This window comes from Cavia porcellus, unplaced genomic scaffold (genome assembly GCF_034190915.1).
Source record: "Cavia porcellus strain 051 isolate PalLab524CR breed Dunkin Hartley unplaced genomic scaffold, mCavPor4.1 scaffold_24, whole genome shotgun sequence".
NCBI classification, from domain to species: domain Eukaryota; kingdom Metazoa; phylum Chordata; class Mammalia; order Rodentia; family Caviidae; genus Cavia; species Cavia porcellus.
This window is the reverse complement of record NW_026947507.1, coordinates 41,344,081-41,362,386: the sequence shown is the minus strand read 5'-3', so window position 1 is coordinate 41,362,386 and position 18,306 is coordinate 41,344,081.

Sequence of the window (18,306 nt, the reverse complement as noted above, 5' to 3'; positions counted from 1 at the left end):
CTGTGCATGCCAAGGTCTGAGGGTAGCATGTATTCCCCAGGGCTGATGAGTGTCCCTCAGGAAGCATATGGTAGAGTGGGCCAAGGTCCCATGGTGGCGTGGCATTCCTCAGTGGCAGCTGGAGTTGCACTTTTTTCTGGGTTTTGAGCAATGTTTTGAACTTTCCTTCAAGCACTGGGAATCAACTGGCTCACTTTTGGATCCCAGGGCCCACTGCTGGCAACTGCTTGCCACTTGGAGCTCACTGGGTATGCGCCAGTTGAGCCTATGGGGACTCTGTGTGTTCTCTGGTGATTTCAGACACAGGGCATGGTTTTACTGCCTGGGAGTGAAGTTTTAAGGCTTCCCCCTGCATTGGGGTTCAACCTGTGCACTCGGTCAGGACCCGGGACTGGATTCCTGGCCTTGCTTGCTGCTTAGAGTTTGCTGGGTGGCCTGGTTAGGCTCGTGGGTACTGTGTGTCTTAGGTGATTTCAGAGGCGAGCATGGTCTTACTGCCTGGGATTGAAGTTCTAAGGTTTCCTTGTGCACTGGGATTCAACCTGCATACTTGGTCAGGGCCTGGGCTTCTTTTAATTTTTTTTAATTTAAAGGGAAAACAAAGCAAAGTAAAACAGTAAAAGGGTACAAGTAATACAGGGTTTCAAAAAACATAAACAATAAGAAATCGCTAGTCAATAGATTACATATTGTCATCTTAAAAATAGTTGTTCAAGTTACAAAATTAAAGCATACAAAGTGGACATTCAAACAGTCAGACTGCAAACAGTTCTGTTCAATGATCTAACAAAAACTTAGTAATATGGTTTTCTATCTTACACACTTAAATATACATGCAGTTATATCCTTTAAAGCACTTTTTTTCCTATTTTACAATAACTATTACACATTTTGGGTTTTGTTACTCCCACCGTTCTTAATGACTTTTTTTGAGGAGACAAAATGGAGTCAGTCAAAACAAAAGGATGGACATAGTACATGATGCAAAAACAGAATACCAGGTGACCAACAATGGTTACCATAATGCCTCTTGCTATCTTAAAAAGAGTTACCTATATCATCAGGTATAATAAAATTGAACAGAACAGTACAGAACAAAACCAATAAAACCTAAACATTGGAGACATTACAGGACTTCAAAAGAAGATAATAGTCAAACCAGAATGGGCATTATAGTGAATCTTATTGCTTTCAAAGTAGTTGCCTATACCCTCAAACTTGATACTATCAAACAACACAGAATAGGGTAAAATCAGTCAAAACAAGATGGTGAGAGCAATACAGGGGTTCAAATCAAGTTAATAGGAAAACAAAAAAATTACTATAATATATCCTATTTTAAAATTTATTTTTCCCTTAATTAAAAACATAAAAAATAAATTAAAAAAAGGAAAAGAGGTGGCTGGGGATTTAGCTCAGCTGCATAAGCACCTGCCTTGCAAGCAGGCGGTCGTGAGTTCAATCCCCGGTACCGATAAAAATGAAAAAGATAAAAAAAAGAAAAAAAAAAAAAGGAAAAGAAAGGGGAGATTGAGATAAAAGAGGACATAACAACATAACAACACAGGTCAGAAAAGAACAATTTAAGCGACACAGTGTTTCACCACCAGATAACCTGATATAATAGTAGTTACCATAGTGTCTCTTTCCTTGAAATATTTGAGTATAACATCATATACTATAGCATCAAATATATCAAGACAGTGTGAAACCATTCAAGAGAATGAAAGTATTACAGGGTATTTAGAACCAGCTAACAGAAAACAAACAATGGTTTCTATATTATCTCTTTGCCTATAAAATATTTTATTTATACTATCATAGATAATAAAATCCAATAAGATACAACATGATAATACCAATGGAGACAGAAGAACAACAGTTTGATGGGACTTCAAAAAAAGATGATATTAAATCAGCACTAGCTATTATGATGTCTGATTTTATTCAAAACAGCTGTTCATACATTATTTCTAGTTTGAATTCCTTTAAAGCTTCCTGGAGTTGCTTCTGTATTTCAGTTACTATTATGTCGGGTATTTCAGGCATATGACATGTATTTTCTTCTATGTATGTGGCTCCTAGGTTTTCTTGGGATGGGCTGGACGTTTGAGATTGCATTTTGGTCTTTTGTTTTGCAATTTTCCTATATTTCCGTGTTTCAAGTGTTGTTTCAAAGCTTCCCCTGGGCATGTTGGAAATTGTCTCCTATGTCCTGGGCTCCTGGGACTCCTCTGATAGCATAGCTCCCTCCTTGGGCAGCGAGGCCCTGGGATTAAACGAAGGTTGCCATGCTCCTCTCAGGTAGGCCTAAAGGCTCCTCAAGCTGCACAGCTCCTTCCGCTGGTAGCAACAATGCCCTGAGGGAAAGAAGGCCGCCCAGCATGGTCCAGGCAGGCCCAAATCCCACTAAGCCCAATCTAGTGTGGCCGCAAACCCAGCAGGCCGCCAACCCCCTACAGCAAGGATCTCATATTCTCCTGGGGATTGGATGTTGTGGAACCATCCACCTCCTTGGATGGCAAAGCTCCCCAGGCTGATAGAAGGTCACCCCTATGGCCTACGTAGGCCTCAACCTCCTCAGCAGGGCTACTACCTCCTCCAGGCAGTGGCAGTAGTGCTGTTGCTCGTCAGGCTGAAATAAGGTTGCAGGCAAGGCTGGAGCAGTTTCCTGTGGCTTGGCTCAGCTCCTTCCTCCAGGTGGGGCAGCTGTGGTGTGACCTCCAGGTGAGACAAGGCAGTCAGCAAGGCCGGAGCAGGTTTTCACCGCTCTGCCCAGCTCAGGTTATTTTCTTTCAAGGCTTGGAATTCTTCACTCCAAGCCCTTCTTGATTTGACTGTTTATGTCAAGAAGTCTATTGTGGTTCTGTGGGGTTTTCCTTTGTAGGTGATCTGTTTCTTTTTCTCTGACAGATTTTAATATTCTGTTCTTTTGTTGAATTTCTGGGATCTTGATTATTAGGTGTCTAGATCTATTTTGTAGATCTATATGTGTAGATCTATTTTGGTTATAGCTGGTTGGAGTTCTGTATGCCTCATATATCTGGATATAATTTCCTTTTCCTATGCTTAGGAAGTTTTCTTCAATTATTTCTGCAAATAGCCTTTGTATTTCCTTTGTGTTTACCCCTGCTTCTTCACTCACATTTTTTATTCTTGAGTTATAGTTCCTCTTGTCATTTTCTAGTCTTTGGGTTGTTACTTCCTGGTTCCTTGTTATTTTTAAGAGATCTTTGCTTTTGTGATCACATGTTGCAAACCTGTCTTCAAGGTTTGATAGTCTATCTTCAGTTTCTTTTCTTTCAAGCAGTTTTGCCAGGTTTTAATGGAGTTTTTAATTTCCTAGTAGTCTCTTTGAGTCTGTTTCATGTATTCTAGAGTTTTTTATATTCTTAATTGAAAGTTTCCCTCCTTTTTCTATGCCCCTCCATTCTTCCATCTGTGTCTTCTTGAGAGGTACTTAGCATTTCTGTTATTTTTTATACCTTCCTTTACTTGTATTAGAATTTCTGTTTTTAGTTCTTTTATAATATCATGAAGATAATTCTTATGTCAGATGCTGCTTTTTCAGGTACTGCAGGTGTGCAGCCTCTGATCTCTTCTGTGTTTACCTCTCCTGGGCCAGTATTGTTTGGGTTGGGGTTCCGAGACTTCCTTTTGTTTCTTCCGCTTGTCATATTTGTGCTTTCTTCTAGTCAAGTGGGGGTCCCTTGTACTTCCTATATTGGCTACAATTACTCTGAAGCATGCTGGCTAGGGATTGCTGCCCTCCCCAGTCTGCTGATGACCACTGAAGTACCCCCAGGGGTGGGATAGCCTGGCCCCTCCCTTTTGAACTGGTCAAGCACAAGGAGTCTTCACCACATTAGTGTGTGCCACATGGATGGGCCAGTTAGGTATAACTTCAGGGAGACCTCATCCTTTACTATTGGATTGTGCACAGGGTTGGGACTCAGTCCAAGCAGTTCTCACCAATCTGCTCTGCACTAGAAGTGGCTGAATGAAGCTGTTGCAGTTCTAGTTCTGGGTTTAACTTGCCTGACTCCAAAATGTCGCCTGGTCAGTTACCCACTCCTGCAGAAGGACCAACTTCCCGCATTCACTGTGAGCTGGCACAGATCTCCAAGCCAAATGCCATTCTCCATTCTGCCATCCATTCTGTGACTGCTTTTCCTGCTGAGGCTATCAGGCTCACCAACCCCCAACTTTAATGTGACCACAGGTCTTCAGATTCCAGTGGCTTTTCATACACCAGGGGAATGGCTGTGGTGAGAGTGCGTCTGGCTACAGTCCTCAGAGCACGATTTTCTTTTCTTTCTTTTTCCCTTTTTCTCTCCTCTTTCTCCTTTTTCTTTTAGTTTCTTCCTGGCTTGAGAGGATCCATCCCCTTCTGTCTGGTCTTCTCCAGGATGTTTCATTCCAGCATCTGAGCTGTTTCTCTCAGAGAGGCTTTCTATTTTGTTGCTTATGGTCTGCCATCTTTCCTACAATCTTTTCTTCTTTTCTCCTTTCCCATTCCAGTTTCTCTTTCCTTTTAAAAATTTTTTCCCCTCTTTCCTTTGAATAGTGTTTTCCTGTCTCACAATATCTGTTGTACATTTTTATTTTTTATTTTTTCTGTTGTACACTTTGGATCTTATTTATTCTTTCAGCTTCTTACACTAGATAGACAATATGATATACTGATTCCAGCCAGTTATGGTCCGTGCACACTGTAAACCCAGCACTAGGAAGACTGAGGGAGGAGGATGGCTATATAATTGAGACCAGCCTGGACTACAAAGTAAGTTCAAGGCCAGCCTGAACTGCATAGTGAGACCCTGTATCAAAAAGACAAAAATAAAACAAAACCAAACACAGACATTGCCTGTTTTTAAAATTTCTCCTTGTCTTTTTGTTTTTAGCAGTTTAATTATTGATGTCTAGGTATGATGTACTTGTTTGGTTTTTTTTGGCACTTATTTTGGGAGAATTATGTTCTATTGAACAATATATCTATCTTACTGAGAGTATACTACTTTGGCTTTGTAATGCATTTTGAAATAGGATATGTGATGCTTACAGTTTCTCTCTTTTACATAAGATCATTATCTTAATCACTTTCTTGTCACTGGACAAAATACCCAACACCTGAAGCTTGAAGGAGTTTGTTTTCATTCACTTTTTTTTTGGTTCTCATTCACTTTTTAGAGATTTCAGTACATAGTTTGCAGGTTCCAAGGCCAAAGTTTAGATTGATTACTCAATACATATGTACCTATGTAGCTTGTTATTTATTTGATTAACATTAATATATAATGTTAACTCTCACTATACATAGGGTAATTTCCACATAAATTAGATAAAACCGTGAAAGTTTCAAGCAGCTTTGCCTAGATCACTGACTAGAGTTTTCTGTGAACCAGACCAGAATAAGGTCCACACATTTTTGTTCCACCTTTCTCTAATCCATCACTTTATTTTTATTTCCCCAAATTTCTCATGCTCTGTGCATGTTTTCCTATTATCTTTCAATCAAATAGGAACTTCAAGTTGAGGTTCCAAAGTGAAGTCACTAAAGGAGCCTTTATATAGATATTGTCTTTAACTTCAGTTCTCCAACCCTCTGAGTGGCCTTGTTGCTACAGGACAATCTATCCTTGCTAATTTATTTTGGAATAATTGGAAGATATCATATTTTATTCCACTTCTATTTTCTTAACCATGAAGTGAAAAGTTTCTATTTTATCTGGATAAGCTGTGGACAACAAGGTAAGGGTTCTGTTATGGTTTATTCGCTGTGTCAACTTGAGAAGTTTAGAAGCTTAACTGAGTAACTCAGTGGTTGTACATCTTAGGATATAGAGACTGTTTATGCTCCAACTTGTAATAGTTGATTTATTATATCAGCTTGAGAAGTTTAAAAATTTAACTAAGTGACTCAGCAGGAGGCCAGAATCGTCACTTTGTAAATATCCTAAGCCTGTGCAAGAGGAGGGCAGGGAGATGGCATGAGTGATACATCAGCACTAGGGTGGGCTTGTTCATCCCCTCCTTAGCTCTTGCTTTTGCTGTTTTCTGCCGCCATGAACCATTGTCCCTCTGCCATGTCACCCTGGTTTGGAGCCAGCTTATTATAGACTGAAACCTCCACAAACTGAGCTAAATCAACCTTTCCTTCCTTAATTTTGGGCATCAGGTATTTTTTCTGATCCATGAGAAAAGTAACTAAGGAAGATTCCAAGGATATAAAGAAAGAAAGGATCTCAAATTTTCTATGGAAAATGGGTTAATATAGTAGCCATTGTTTGTTTCTGTTATTTGGTTCTGAAAGCCCTGTAGTACTCTCATTCTCTGGAATGTTTTTATACTATTTTGCTATGTTTGATACTATTGTATATGAAGTTATACTCAACTACTTCAAAGAAAGAGACATCATGGTAGTTACTGTTAATTACAGGTTGTCTTGTGGTGAAATACTGTGTTGCTTACATTGTTCTGTTCTGATCTGCTTTGTTATGTCCTGTTTTGTCTTAATCTCTTTAAAATAAAAAAATAAGTAGTGGCCCTGTGTTCTATAACTGGTTATTGGCTGTGGCTGCCCTGAGAGTCATTGGCCTGGACAGTGCTGCAGGCCACTCCACCGGATTCTGGAAAATTCTGAATTGTTTGATTGTCAGCAAGAACAAATAATAAAACAAAAACAAAACAAAGCAGAACACCTCACTACATGAATACCTGAGTACAAAATTGTTGCAAGAAGTTTGCATCTCTACTCCCAAAGGATGTGTGGCAAAATCTGCAGATGAAGCTTATGCAATTCCCAAAAAATTTGGTGCAAAAGATGTTGTGCATCTTACCTCAGCAGTAAGAATGTTTCTGTGTCCCAATGAAACTTTGTGTTAGGAGACAGTGTGCAAAGGACATGACTGTCATGTACTCAAAATGTGCTTGTCAAGTGTTGACAAGATGTGGGCAAAGATGATAGAATGTATAGCACTGAAGGGGAAAGAGAAGCCACATTAAAGGCAAGAGTGACAGTCCACTAAAAACTACATTGTCTTGTAACTTACCGAGGAGCTGGAAGAGTTGAAATAATATTTGTAGAGTAAAAGTTTTCACTTCAATTTCCTGATAACAGGAAGTGAAGGAAGTGTGTATAACTGTATGCCAGCTCATTAACATTTTCAAAAAGGGCTATTAGCACATAAGCAATAAAATTATATTTAAAACAATACACAGGGTAATGAGATTCAGTTCTGTTTGATTGTTTCTGTCTAAGCAACTGAATGACATAAACTAACTTTTAGATGTAAAATTTTAGTGAACACAAATTGTTTATGCGTTACCATTATATGTAACATGGGGCGAATCAAGGAAGAGAAAACCTTAGAGAATTTATATAGCACTTAAAAAGTCAAATGGAAAATTAAAAAATGGCAGTGCCACATGGGTATATTTCTGACAAAGTGGCCCAAATGATATCATTTACCTTAAGAAAATGAAACAGTGGAGTATCAAAGTACTGCCCTTTGGAGGACCTCGGCCTAAGCAATGCTTAAAGCACATACAAGTAAATCCCCAACTTTATAGATGGAACTAAGTGCATTAATTCCTAATTTTATGTGATCTTCACAATGTTCTGGATGTTCTCATTCCAGGTTAAGCACCATTTTCATACCAAGAAAGAGGCTTTATTCCTCCTACAGTGTCTTCTATGTCACAAAGAATTGGAACATGAGGTTACATTACTTAAGCAGAGCCTTCTTGGCTGTTGAGAGTTTAAAAATAACATCATGAGTTGGAGAGGGACTCAGCGAGGCTATGGTACCATTACTGGGGTTCCTGGAAGAACCGAACTTCAACCTTTGCCCAAGAGGGCCAATGAGGAGAACGACAGCTTTACAGAGGGCTGCCTCGGGTCCAGCTTCTTTCTCTTTCAGCAGCACCACTGGGGTGGAGCCCTCATAGCACCTTAGCTACTGAAAGGGCAATAATTGAGGCCTTGCTAGCATTGCTGACTGCTCTATTCATTGGACTAGCTGCTCTGGAATTTTTACCACCTTTGATCATGAATCTGGGGCTCTGTGATTTGTTTTTTTTCATGTATCTATGTGTGAATGGCTTCTTATTCACAAGGAAAAATGTGAAAGCATGGTTTCTATAGCAAAAGAAGCAAGTTTATGAGAACAGGTAATGGGAGTCCTTTGTGGAACATAAAGAACAATGTTTTCAGTGACCCTGACATGTCTCATTCTGACAGAGCTGCAACCAGGAGGTGTGCTTGGAGTGTTGCCCAGAAGGCCCAAGAACACTGTGATCCATGGGCTGGAAATCAGAGACATCAAAGGAGAGTGAGAAGAAGGTTCACTGCCTTCTGTAGGCGGGCTGCTGGACACCAGGTGAATGGTAAAAGGAATTTGCCGCCAGGTCATGTAGGGTCTCAGTGAAGAAAGAAAAGATGCTCTGATGGCTGTCTTTCTTAAAAGAAACTAGAGGAGAAAATTAGATAATTATCAAGTACAAGATATTATAGCAGAGAGAAAAAAACATAATTAGATTGTAAAGTTTTTTATTTTGAGACAGGATCTTGCTATGCAGTCCAGGCTGGCCTTTTACTATATATTCCCAAACTCTATTTATTTATTTGAAAAAGAATAAAACCAAGCAAAACAAACAGAACAAAGCCAATCAAAACAAACCAGTGTAAGTGACACAAGACTTCAAAACAATAGGGAATGCCAAGGTCAGACACCTACTGGCCTGGCCTTGCTCTCGTACCAACAACTCCTTCCCATAGCTTGCCTCTGGTGCTCCATGTTCTTGGGGCAGCTTTGCTCTAACAACAAATGTGTGGTCAAAATGCAGCTTGGCTGCTTCTCACAAAGTGCTACTCTGTTAATAAAGAAGGATAGTTTGTAATCACTTGTAGAAAAATGTGTTCACTTTGAGGACATTAGCTCAGCAGCATAAGCGCCTGCCTTGCAAGCAGGCAGTCGTGAGTTCAATCCCGGGTACCGATAAAAAAAGGAAAAAGACAAAAAAAAAAAAAAAAAAAAAAAAACAAAAAACAAAAAATAAAATAGACACAGGAGATTAAGTACTGCATCATTTCTCTTTGATGAGCAACTAAAAATATAAATACTTTGTTGAGCAAGATAAGAGATGATAGGAGACAAGGAGGTAGTCCTTGTGGAGATAAGAAGGAGTCCTGGGATTGGGGAGAAAATGAAGGGAGGGGAAAAGAATAGTAATTATAAAGAATTATTGCAATATATGTGTGTACCAATTCCCCAAGATGAATGAAATATTATAAATCACAAACATACTAATAAAAATAAAACATCTCCCTTATTTTTCCCAATGAAGAGAACTTTATATATTTAGCTTTCTTATGTAAAATGAAATTAAAAAACCCTCAGGTAATATATTCAAACCTTCATCATTTCATAATGTCAGTTGTTCAGCAAATTCAAGACTGTATTTAGAATGTGTCTTAAAAGAAAACTGTCTTTACCATCTTCATGATATCATCCTTATCTAAGTTGCCAGTCTTTCTGTTGTAGTTAGGGGTTGTGAACAATTAGAATCAGGACATGGAGTTTATAATATTATTTTTATGATGGTTACCAGGAGTTAACACAAAAAAATGCAGGAAATCTATCCACAATACCAAAGACATAGAATATTTAGTCAAGGGCCTAAATTCCATAGCAATGTCCCACGTGAGTCCAGATGAAAACCCAGAGCTCATGACAATGCCTTCCGTGAGTCCAAGTGGAGACCCAGAGCCCACAAGAGGAACTCAAAAGTCTCTTTTACAGATCCATGATGGGAAGGTCAAAAGGTCAGCTATGGAAGCTAGGAAGTCTATGCCAGTGGGGTGAAGGAGCTGTGCTGGTAGGTTGAGGGTTCTACGCTGGAGCTGAGAAGACACACTCACAACAAGACCAGGGCTGTCCTGAAAAGCACCACTGCCATCCTCAGCAACATGGAGGCCCCGAGCTCCTCCTCTGACAAGCACAGTTGAGTACCTGCCAGGAAGCCAGTGTGATGAGTTCATCCTGGAGACCAAGTGGCACATGTCTTCCTCTCTAGAGCCAGGAAGCAATGCTCAATGTGAGGACCAGAGCTTCTCCAGGAGAACCAATGGCTCAAACAGCAACTCGTAGGAGAACCCACAATGCCTCAATGCCTCAATGTACCTTAATGCTTTCTCCACATCTCTATTTATGCTGCAACTGTCCTCAAGTGGAATGTCTATGTGCAGTGCCACGCTAATGTAATCCAGCTAGTGTTAAGTTGATGAGCAGTTTTTAATCTATAACACTTCCTGAACATAGCTCTCTAACTATGCTCTTTGCTTTGACTGTTGTTTACTTTTTCCTCATTGCTGGGAAAAAGTACCCTTCACCCAAAATTAGGGAAGGAAAGATTTGTTTAGCTTACAGTTTTTGGAGGCTTCAGTCCCCTGGTTCCAAGGCAGAGTGGTGTGGCTAAGGGGCAGCCATTCACAGTGGCTACAAGTGACAAGCGCAAAAGGGACAAAAAGGGAAAGCACCCTTCCTTCCCTCCCTTACACTGTATGCTGGCTACTGGGCCCTGGGTGGGTGTAGCACTTATATTGCCAATCCCAGTGCTATACAAGTAACCAACCACAAATGCTAGATTCAATCACTTCCATGACTGCATGAGACTTTGGGGGACACCCATACACAAATCATAGCAGTTTGTATAGTCTATGTTCACCCACCAGAAATATTCTAAGAATGTAAATGAAGTCACATTATTTTCTTTTTTAAAATGTGAGATTTTTTTGACATATATATAGGATGAAATGCATCCTTTTCCATGGCTTGTGCTATCTTCCCTGATGTAGTTGCTGGGTATTCCTTCTTGCTTGGTACTATCTTCTCTTTTAATTCTGTTTCAATCCTACTAGTTTTCTTGCTTTTCTTTAAACAAGTAAAATTCATCTCTACTTCCTATTCTTTTTTGCTATGAATGCACAAGCTCATATTCCCCAAAGATATTTCTATGGAATACTTTCCCCCTCATTTCATTGTTTCTGTTCTGATGTCAACATCTTTGAGATGCTTTCCATTACCCTTAATTGGATTCTGAAATAAAAGTGATATCCCAGAGATCATGCATTTTAAATTGAGATGTTAATATTGGAAATCCAGAATAACAAGAGATATTTCCCAGTTGGTACATGACAGAATCCTGCGTAACACGTGATCTAAGGAAACATATAAATTATATGTTCTGAAAATATTGAAAGCCCCATAAATCAAATCCTGTGGTATAGGACCAAAGCAGCCTTGGAAAGGTCATTAAAGTTCTTCTAAACACTTACTAAAAATCATGAAAACAAGTTATCCAGGCAGGAGGATTGCTATGAGTTTGAGGCTAGCCTGGCTACATAGTGAGTTTGAGGCTGGCCTGAACAGTGAGTGTCTGTCCCAAAAAAATAAATATCTAAAGAAAGAATAAAATGAAAAGATATAAAAAAACTGACACAAAGATGTAAGAGACAGAGAAAGATTGCATCATATATAAATAAAAGAAGAAATAAAACACAGCTGGAAACATTAATTTTCATTTACCTTTGCTGTTAGGCTTGTTTTGTAGCCCTACATGTGGTCCATCCTAGCCAGTGCAAAGTGTGCTGAGGAGGAGAATGCGAAGCCCTAGAATATTGTGAACAGCACTTGATGTGTGATACTGGCTAGAGCTCAGAAGTCTGGAATGTTGGTGTGAATGCAGACCATAAGGACCAGGCTCAGGAGGAATCAATTAAGAACAAAGACTCCTTTGGTAGTAACAGAAGAGGCCATGAGTATTATGCTCTGGCAGAAAAATTGTCTACATTTGCCCATGTCTGAGATTTTAGAGGAGATTGAGATTAAGAATAGTGGACTAATTAATCTGGCAGAGGAAATTTGAAGGCAGCTCAGTATTGAGGAGGTGGCATGGTTATTGTTGGCAAATTGTAGCCAAATCTACAGTGAGATGCAGAAACGTCTGCTGCTGCATCTGTATCTTTCCATTCTGTTTAATTGTGTGCCTTGCTTAGTGGTTTTTACCTATGTGTACCTAGAATGGCTTTCAGTATTCTTTGCAGGGTTCATTTGGTGATCATGAAGTCTTCAGCTATTCTTTGTCATGGAAGTACCTTATTTTTCCATCCATTTTTAAAAATTTTATTTAAAGTGAAAAAGAAAAAAAAAACAGAAAAAGTGTACAAGTAATACAGAATTTCAAAAAATAAACAATAAGAAACCACTAGTTAATAGATTACATATTGTCATCTTAGAAATAGTTGTTCAGGTTACAAAATTAAAGCATACAATGTGGACATTCAAACAGTGAAGCTGCAAACAGTTCTGTTCAATGATCCAACAAAAACCCAGTAATATGGTCATCTATTTTATACACTTAAATATACATGCAGTTATATCATTTAGAGCACTTTCTTTACCTCTCTTTCTTACAAGAACAATTACACATTTTGTGTTTTATTACTCCTACCATACTCTTGCACCATCCATTTTGAAGGACAGTTTTTCAGGGTACATCAGTCTAGGTTGGAAGTCGTTTTCCTTTAGGATCTGAGATACTTCACTCCATGCTCTTATTGACTTCATTTGCTTTTCTTTTTTTTTAATTTAAAGAGAGAAAAAAAGAAAGGAAATAAAATAAAAAACAAAGCAGTAAAAGGGTACAAATAATACAGAATTTCAAGGAAAAAAATACAGTAAGATATCACTAGTTCATAGGCTACATATTGTCATCTTTGAAATAGTTGTCCAAATTATAAAATTAAAGCATGTAAAGTGAACATTGATACAATGAGATTGCAGACAGTGCCAATCAATGATCCAACAAAAGTTCAGTAATATGGATTTCCATCCTACACACTCAAACATACATGCAGTTATATCCCTTAGACCACCTTCCTTTCCTCTCTTTGTAATAACAATTACACTTTTTGGGTTTTTTTACCCCCACAATTCTTATTATTTTTTTGGAGAGAATAAAACCTAATGTGGCTAAACAAAACAGAGTCGGTTAGAACAAAAGGATGGGCATAGTACAAGATGTAAAAATAGAATATCAGGTGATCTAAAATGGTTACCATTGTGCCTCTTGCTATTTTTTAAAAACGTTGCCTGTATTGTCAGGTATAATAGAATTGATCAAAACAGTACAGAACAAGACCAATAAAAACTACACTGGAGACCTTACAGGATTTCAAAAGAAGATAATAATCAAACCATAATGGGCATCTTAGTGGATCTTATTGCCTTCAAAGTGGTTGCCTATACCCTCAAACTTGATACTATCAAGTACACTTGATACTATCAAGTATCAAACAAAATATAGTAAAATCTAACAGAACAAGATGGGGAGAGTAATACTGGGGATCATATCAGGTTAATAGGAAAACAAAAAAGTTACTATAATATATCCCGCTATTTTTCAATTATTTCCCTTAAATAAAAAAAATGTAAGAAAAAAATAGATTAATTTTTAAAAAGGATGGGATTGAAGTAAAAAAGGACATGGTATTAGAATAAAACAGGTCAGAACCGAACAATTTAAGCATCATTGTGTTTCACACCCAGATAATCTAACATAATAGTAGTCACCATAGTGCCTCCTTCCTTGAATTATTTGAGTATAACTTCATATACTAGCATCAAGCATATCAAGTCAGTCTGAAGCTATTCCAGAGAATGAAGAAAGTACAGGGTATTTAGAACCAGTAAACAGAAAATGAACAATGGTTTCTATATATCTCTTTGCCTATAAAAAAATTTTGTTTATACTATCGCATATAGTAAAATATAGTATATATGTTAAAGCCAGTGGAAATAGGTGTACAACAGCTTGATGGGACTTCAAAACAAGATGATATTAAATCAGCACTAGCTTTTATGATGTGTTGTTTTCTTCAGAATAGCTATTTGTACTATCACCGATACTAACATCTAACAACCCAGGTTAAATCCATTGCAATTAATGAGTGATAACATTATATGGATTCAAACCAATATGATTGGGAATCATGATTACCACACAGTTTTATGTATTCTTATCATTTCTTACACTAGGGAAACTATTCGGTATTTATACATGTGAGTTTGATTTATTTCCCTTATGAGTATGGTCTCAAGCTGTGGCCATTTGTTTATAAATATCTCAATGTGATCATTCTTTATAGCTGAGTAGTACTCCATTGTATAAAAATATCACAACTTTTTTATCCATTCCTCAGTTGATGGACACTTAGGTTGTTTCCAAGATCTGGCTATTACAAATTGTGCTGCTATAAACATAGGTGCACATATATCACTGGGATACGAGGCTTTCAGATCTGGGAATATGCATACAAGTGGAATAGCTGGGTCAAATAGGGCTTCCAGTCCCAACTTTTTGAGAAATCTCCAGACTGACCTCCACAATGGTTGTACTAGTCTACACTCCCACCAACAGTGCAGGAGAGTTCCTTTTTCCCCACAGCCTCTCCAGCATTTGTTGTTGGTGGCTTTCTTGATCTTGGCCACTCTTTCAAGAGTGAGATGAAATCTCAGTGTGGTTTTAATTTGCATTTCTCTAATGACCAATGATGGTGAACATTTTTTCATGTATTTATTTGCCATTTGAATTTCTTCATCTGAAAATTGTTTATTCATCTCAGATGCCCATTTTTGGATTGGGTCTTTGAATTTTGGGGGTCTGATTTTCTTTTAATTCTTTATATGTTTTAGACAGAAGCCCTTTGTTGAGGAGCAGTTCACTAAGATTTTTTTCCCAGTTTGTGGGTTTTCTTTTCACTATGCTGGAGATTTCTTTTGATGTGCAGAAACTTTTTAATAAGAGATGATCCCAGTTATTGATTCTGGGAAGTATTTCCCGTGTGGTTTGAGTCCTGTTCATGAATTCTTTACCTACTCCTATGTCTTCAAGGTTTTTACCCAATTTGCCTTCCAATAGATTTAGTGTTTCTGTTTTAATATTAAGATCTTTGATCCATTTACATTTTATTTTAGTACATGGTGGTAGGCATGGGTCTAGTTTTAATTTTTGGCATATGGAGAGCCAGTTTTTCCAACACCATTTATTAAAGAGACTGTCATTCTCCCAGTGAACATGTTTGGCCCCTTTATCAAAAATAAAGTGGTTGAATGTGTTTGTAGTTGTGGTTGTATCTTCTAATCTATTCCACTGATTGTCAGCTCTGTTTTGGTTCCAGTACCATGTTGATTTTACTACAGTTGCCTTGTAGTATAACTTCAAGTCAGGGATTGTGATACCTCCTGCCTTGCCTTTGCTGCTTAGAACTGTCATTGCTATTCTAGGTCTCTTCTCGCTCCAGATGAATTTTAGGAGTGATTTCTCGAGTTCTATGAGGTATATTGATGGTATTTTTATCGGGATTGCATTGAATCTATATCAAAGTTTTGGTAGAATGGCCTTTTTCACTATATTTATTCTTCCTATCCATGAGCAAGGGATGTCTTTCCATTTTTTGAGATCATCTTAAATTTCATTTTTCAGTGTATTATAATTTTCCTTGTATAGGTCTTTCATTTCTTTCATGAGAGTAATTCCTAAATATTTCATTTTTTTGGTTGCTAGTGTGAAGGGTGTTGCCTCTCTTATTTCTCTCTCTGTGACTTTGTTGTTAGTGTATAGGAATGCTATTGATTTTTGAGTATTGATTCTGTATCCAGCTACATTATTGAATTTATTTATTTTATCTAGGAGTCTTTCAATGGAGTTTTGGGGATCTTCTATATAGAGTATCATGTCATCTGCAAATAATGATAATTTAACTTCTTCTTTTCCTATCTTTAAGCCTTTTATTTCTCTCTCTTGTCTAATTGCTCTGGCCAGTATTTCCAGTACTATTTTAAATAGGAGGGGTGATAAGGGACATCCTTGTCTTGTGCCTGATTTTAAAGTAAAGGCCTTCAATTTTTGGCCATTTAGTATGATATTGGCTGTTGGTTTGTCATAGATGGCCTTAATTATATTAAGGTAAAGGCCATCTATTTCAGTTTTCTGAAAAGTTCTTATCATAAATGAATGTTGGACCTTATCAAAAGCTTTTTCTGTATCTATAGAAATGATCATGTGATTCTTACTTTTGGCTTTATTGATATGGTGGATTACATTTATTGATTTACGTATGTTGAACCATCCCTGCATGCCTGGGATGAATCCCACTTGGTTGGGGTGTATGATCTTCTTGATAATTTGCTGCATCCTATTTACCAATATTTTATTGAGGATTTTTGCATCTGTGTTCATTAGGGAGATGGGTCTGTAGTTCTCTTTTTCAGTTGGGTCCTTCTCTGGTTTTGGTACTAGAGTAATATTTGCTTCTAGCAATGATTTAGGAAGGATTGCTTCCCTTTCAATTTCATTGAAGAGTTTGAGGAGTGTTGGCATTAGGTCATCTTTGTATTTCTCGTAGAATTCTGCAGTGAATCCGTCTGGGCCTGGGCTCTTCTTTGTTGGTAAAGATTTAATTATGTTTTCAATTTCATTAATAGAAATTGGGTTATTCAGTAGTTTTACATCTTCATGACCTAGCTTTGGTACTTGGTATGCTTCTAGGAATCTGTCTACTTCCTCTGTGTTATCAAACCTTTGAGAGTAGAGGTTTTTGAAATAGGTGTTGATGATCTTCTCTATTTCTATAGGGTCTGTAGTAATTTCGTTGACTTCATTTTTTGTGTTGAGAAGTCTGCTGAGATTCTGATAGGTTTTCCTTTATAGGTGATCTGTCTTTTGTCTCTGACAGCGGTTAATATTCTATTCTTATGTTGTATTTCTGGGATGGTGATTATTATATGTCTGGGTGTAGTTTTCTTTCAGTTATGGCTATTTAGGGTTTTATATGCTTCACTAATCCATATGGCAGTTTTCATTCTCATGTTTGGGATATTTTCAGCCATTACTTCTGTAAATAGCTTCTTGATGTCATTTTTTTGTTTTTCATTTATCGCTGTCAATCTTATGTTGTTTTTCTTTGCAACAGGTTTGCAGCTGTTGAATTGTTATTTTCTGATTCCTTATTATTTTTAAAAGATCTTTCCTTTCCTGTTCACTAGCTGCAATCTTGTCTTTGAGGTCTGAAATTCTCTCTTTTCTTTTGTTGAGGTGGGTTTAAATGGAATTTTGATTTCCTGTATATCTCTTTGAATCTGCTTCATGTAGTTTCTTTTATTGTTCATCCAGAGATTCTTTTTGCATTATTCCTCAATTTTTAAACTATGTCTTCTTTAGATGTGCTCTGTATTTCTTTCCTTACTTTTATTATTTCTTCTTTTACCTGGGAGGTGGTTTCTAACTTGAATTCCTTTATAGCTTCCTGGATTTACTTCTTTATTTCAGTTGCTATTATTTCAGATATATGGCATATATTTTTTTGTATGTACATGGCTCCTAGGTTTTCTTGGGAATGGCTGGAGGTTTGAGAGTGCCTTTTCATCTTTCATCTTGTCATTTTCCTATATTACCATGTTTCAAGTGATATTCCAAAGCTTTTCCTGGGCATGTTGGAAATTGTCTCCTGTGCCCTCAGCTCCTGGGACTGAATGGAGGTTGCTGAGCATGGTTCAGTCAGGCCCACAGGCCCTCCCATGCCACCTTTGGTGTTCTCGGAAGCTCGGTGGGCTCCTAACCACTGTGAGTGATGGTCCAAAGCTCTTCTCGGGCAAGTGCTAATGTGCTGGAACTCACTTCATGTGCCCTCAACTCCCCTGATAGACAAAGTTTGCTGGTCTTGGTCTAGTAGGGTGCAAAACCTCCCAAGCCTAGTCTAGTGTGGCTGGTAGCTGGGCAGGTCCTTGACCACTGGGAAAAATGATCTTAAACTCTCTTGGGGCCTGAGCTGGTATGAAGGAACTCACTTCCTGTAGCCAAGTTCCCTGGAGTGAAAGAATGTCACTGGGCGTGGCCTAGCCAAGCTGAGAAACCTGCAGAGCTCAGTCTAGTGTGGCTGAATGTTGAGTGGGTCCTTAATCACTGGGAGCGATGATCTTAAACTCTCCCTGGGGTCCCACCTCCGGTGTGCAGGAACTCACTGCTGGCAGCCCAGTTCCCTGGACTGAAAGAAGGTCGTGGCCCAGGCAGGCCGGAAACTTGCAGAGCCCAGTCTAGTGTGGCTGGAAGCTGGGCGGGTCCTTAAACTCTGGGAGTGATGATCTTAAACTCTCCCCAGTCCCCTGCTGCTGCTGTGCGGGAACTCACCCTGCTCATAACTGTTACATTTGTGCAACTGTTGTTACTATGCCAGGGTGTTTATGG